This window comes from Akebia trifoliata, chromosome 16 (genome assembly GCF_017979445.1).
Source record: "Akebia trifoliata isolate Shusen 1 chromosome 16, ASM1797944v1, whole genome shotgun sequence".
In the NCBI taxonomy this organism is placed as follows: Eukaryota; Viridiplantae; Streptophyta; class Magnoliopsida; order Ranunculales; family Lardizabalaceae; genus Akebia; species Akebia trifoliata.
The window spans coordinates 30,054,713-30,060,030 of record NC_141390.1 but is presented as its reverse complement, the minus strand read 5'-3'; positions in this window follow the sequence as shown (position 1 = coordinate 30,060,030).

Here is a 5,318-nt window from a genome sequence, read left to right as displayed (position 1 = left end):
ATACAATTAATTAAGCTTATTGGCCTAACTCCAAATGAGCCCACCAAATATTTAATTAAAGAACTCTCCATCGAGGGTCTCAAAGAATATCAATTAATTTAATAAAGAACCCTCCATGGGGGTATCCAAAAATTAAAATATTTAATTTTATGTAACTCAATTAAATTGAATCAGAATCAAAACCATCTAAAATCTTATGTAAAACCATATTAAAATTAGTTAGAGATAAACTCTATTTAAAGAGACCTTATGTAACTCAAACCTTATCAATAACTTTTTTATAAAGGCAATTACACCATCAAATCTCGTAGGTCTAGAGAAATTGTAAGAAACAAAGGTCTAAAGCTCTCTTAAAATCATAAATTTGAAATCCCAACTTATTATTATACCCCTATGCCTTGATTTTCAACCCCCAAAACACTCAGACACCTGAAAAGCACTTAGAAAAGTAAAAAAAAAATTCAGATCTAGCAAAAAAAATTATTATCTTAGAGTTCGAGAGTAGATCTAGGAGTGGATACAAATAAAGAAAATTCACACAAGTAACACTCACTTCCAATTTCTAAGGGAATCAATCATCGTAATCACCCAGGTAAACACATGTAATTTGTTTAACTTTATTTTAGATTTAGGTCATTTTTACAATATATATCTTTAATAATAGTAAAGACTAATTTTTTACGGGTGGGATTGATGCCTAACATATTCCAATTTCGTAATCTGATCCACATATCCGCAATCTCTTTGTAGATTTATGTTTTTACCTATTTAAAGACATTTTTTATTCCTTTTAATAAGATAACCTTTACGCTTGTCATCCAGGAACTTGTTCGGAAATACCGTAATGAAAGGAACATAGGAGTTTGTCGCTAGGTATTTGACCAAATATGATCGTCCAGTTCCTATAGAACCTATCACTAAAATACCCCTAGAGGGGGATAGGGCTAAGCGGAGCGAAAAGGGTTTTCCATGAGATGGGAAATGAAAACTATTAGCCCCACACGAGGTTTGTGAATAAGTGATTGTCTGATAATGAGCAAGGAATATCCGTCTTTCTGCTAAACAGGATCTATTGAACTCATAATTCATTAGATACTTTTTATGAATGTCAACTAAGTATCGTAAGTAAACTGATCCTAGTTGTTCAATCATTTGATAACCAGAGTCATTCTTTGATAAATGATCACTAAGGTTGATTAGCAAAGAAATTAATCTGATGAAGCTCTTCCTCTATAAGGAGGCATGATTGTTGATCAGCAAAGAAAGCAGTCACATTCTATCTATGTATAGATGTCTTTCGGACAAATAAAGAAATTTTCATATCAAGGTTCGACTCTATTGAAGTTCTCTTAGGCTAAATAGAGTTAGAAAGCAACGAAACTTCTCTTCTGAGAAGTCGTCTAATCAGGAAATGTTGTCAAACCGGGTCGAAAGGCATGACTATAAAGAATTGGTGATGGGAAAAATGAGCAAGCAAAGATACTCACACAAGCTTCGCTTTCTTAACAGGACCGAAGGGAAATTTTAGGCATCAACCCATTGGGAGTACAAATGATCATCTGAAGAGAGCTGCTGGCAAAAAGGGGACCAGTCCCGATCGAGCAGCCACTACAAGTAGTTGTCCATCCCTACCACATGATTCCACCCCGACTAGGATACGAAACGCCACTAGCGAATGACTTTCTTTCTTGGACAAACTGCTACAGTAGCATGTGTGTTACCTAGGGCATAAGGGGCATGATGACTTGACGTCATCCTCACCTTCCTCCGGCTTATCACCGGCAGTCTGTTCAGGGTTCCAAACTCAACGGTGGCAACTAAACACGAGGGTTGCGCTCGTTGCGGGACTTAACATCGTAAAATTAGGTGGCGACTCCCTAAATTCCAATGAAGGGATTTTTTTCACCAAAAACCCTAAAATGGATCCACAGTCCCGAATTGAGGGCGTTTTCAATTGAATACACATTAACGTGTGCCCTTAGGGCACATGCCACATGATAACAAAAATTGAACTTTATTTATATATTACAGAACATTGTTTTTGTTAGGTGAGCAATTAGTGACTAGTAATTATTAGGTGAAAGTAGGTTCTAAATACAAAATCATTAAATAAACACTCCCAAACTTTAAACAAAAGAAGCCGGCACGTTTCTTTCTAGAGCACCTTTTGCAATACTATGACTTCTTAAAAAATCTGACTCACTTTTCAATCATGAGACCTCTCCAAGAAAAAAATGATGACTAGCTTCTTCAAGTTTTTCTTATGATAATCCAACATTCTTTCTCTTGAGTTCGAGCATTCATGTTTGATGACTTGGGGACTCCATCTTGGTTGAGAAAACAAGTTCCATCCCATAACCTAAGTACAATAGGGACTCAATGCAGAGGCATTTCTAAATGGTTTGCTATACCCACAATACACTCACTTGGGAAGGGTCAAACTTCGGCTTCATTCCTTCAGGGTGGACCCAATTTGATACTTGACAAGCTCATTTCTCATGAATTCATAGAAGAAAACAACTACATGTTTGAGGGATGCCAAATCTGCCATCTTGATGATCCAAGACCTTGTTTGGTATGTAATAAATTATTCGTAAATGCAGATAATTTGCATTGTGAATGTCTTGCGATGGGAAATTCATTATTGTTTGGTAACCACATAGAAATCTCTGACAAAATTATTTTTTGTGCTTGTTTAATTTTTGCAATAATTCTTATTAAAATTAAGCATTGAAACAATTTAATTTATTCGAGACCATCAATGAAACTATTTAAATTGCAAAAACACCTCAATAATTTGAATTTACAAAAAAAAAATTACACCCATCAAAGGTATCGCTAGTTTTGTAAGTAAATTTTGTAATGAAGTATTTTTGTAATTTCAATGCAAGGTAATGTATCTTTGGCGAGAGATATTTTTGTAAATTCATATGCATATTACTATAACCAGTATGTTAACCAACCAACTACACCAAAAGAATGATCTTTTGGAGAGGGGGAAAACTACAAATATGAGAGGGTCACAGGGCTTAACTAAGGTATGAGTACGACACATTCGAGAGTGGAAGAAAATATACCCTCAACAACGGACATTGGGTATTTTTTGTAATTTGATAAATTTAATTGATGAGGGGTATTTTTATAATTTATATATATATATATATAGGCTGCAGTCGAATGATTAATAATTAAATTTCTTAAAATTTTGGGGGATCCATGCAAATCATTTGCATTGTGTAATATCAAGCGCCCATAAATTGTATTTTAGAAAAAAATATTTGCATTTGCATTGGCTGTTGCAGTAGATCATCTTGAAGAGGATCTAATAATAAAATGAAAATCAATTTAAACAATAAAGAAATAGAGCTACTATTGCCACACCAACTTTTACTAATATCACACCAATTCCTATATAAATCACCAAGGAACTCTCTCAAGAAAACTAGAGAAAATCTCTCATTCTTTTTACATTATTAGTTGTATTGCACACACCCATCTCCATTTCTCCATAAAAAATCTCCTTGTTCTTGATCTTTGGAGTGCAATATTTCCAATTCTGTGTCAAAAAATCTCCTTTTTCTTGCTTACACATCATTGTTCTTGTTTTCTTGTTCTGCTTCTTCTGCAAGACCAAAGGTTTTAGTGGCTCCTATTTTAAGTCAAACACAAACATCAAGTGGTTAGGGAATTTCAGACTTAAAAATGATTGTGGGTGTGTTACCATTACATCACAAGTGTAGAAACTTGGTCTTCCCCAAACCCCCACACCCCATTTGATGATCACAACACACCACAATACCCATTTCACACGCCAACTCCTGAAACTCTCTAAGATATTGGATTCACCTCTCATAGAATCTATCTTCTTTTTCAACAAGGCAAGTGTCATGAAAAGGTACATTAATGCAGGAGAAGATTAATTATCTGAAAGTCACCATACACGTGTCTCATTGATAATAGTGGGCCATCTCTTGATGTGTCAGTTTGAAAATGTGAATATTGGATCATAACCATCGATCTAAAAGCTTAAGAAAGAAGATGTTAGATACTGGTTGAGCTCAGCAGAATAGCTTCCCTTGGTTTGCTGTAAAAGTTGAAGAATAATTCTGAATTTGGGTGTTTGGGAAGCCAAAGCACAAAGGGTCTAAAAATAGGAATCACATATGTGTCCAACTAGGGAGTAGTAGTAGGGAAGTAGGGAGTGTAGACTTGCTCTCTTTTACCCAAACAAGGCTCAGACCTTCAAATCACACTGGTGTCGAACACGCAACCACAAGAGCAAAGATCGAGTGCTTCAGTGCCCACTGAACGATGAATGTTCATAACATAAGATTCATTTTTTGGTGGACCCCTAAGCATCTAGGACACTCTTGTTGATGAATATTTTTAATCATTGAATTAGAACATTTTTCTCTGAATTTGGAACCCATTAATGATATATTAAGGAAATAAATCGAAGCAAGAACAATATTATAAAAGTTAGAGAAAGGTGCAAATACCAATGTAACACACAGATTTAAGTGATTTGTTCGATGGGGAGGTAATGTTGCCGATTTCATTATGAACAGAAAACTCTCAATTATAGATTACACCATTTCACTAAAGACTTTGAATACTTGATTGCTTCATGTCTTTAAAGAAATCCCACTCCAAGACTCCATCTCTTTTTTCTTTTTCTTTTTTGCTTTTAATCTCTCTCTCTCTCTCTCTCTTTCTTGTATATAAATAGACAATATTGCTCACTCCCCTTCCATTGTTTTATGGGCAATAACTATGGTCGTTGCATTAGTGGGTGAGTAGCCCTTGTTGGAGAAGCAGGGCACGTGCAAAGACATTGGCTTCTCACGTGTCAATTGAGATTTGCTCGTGCTCCCCTTCTCCACCATGGGTTCCTCAACTTCCTCTCTTTCCTCAAAGTTTACACTTGTGTGTGAAAAGTGTTGGTGGGTTGGTGAGTAGTATTGTTAGTTACATTTTCATCACTAATTCTTGTTCACAAAATTAAAATTCTTTCAAGACTACATCTCATTTTATTTGTTTTTTTTAGCCTTAATTCTCTTGTTTTATAGTATGGATTTATGAATTATATGCATATATGATATCCTACAACATTATGAATTCATCTGAACCGTTCCAATGACCACATATTGAATTCTGCTGTGTATGAGTTTGTAAACTCACAATTCATACATACAAGAGGCCTAGCTCTGCATTCCTTACATAGATGTATCCCCACGTGTGAAGCTAGAAATTTGCATGGGAATGAAGGGAGTTGGGCAGTCGAAAGGTAAGAAAGAACAACGATGAAGAAGTCGTAC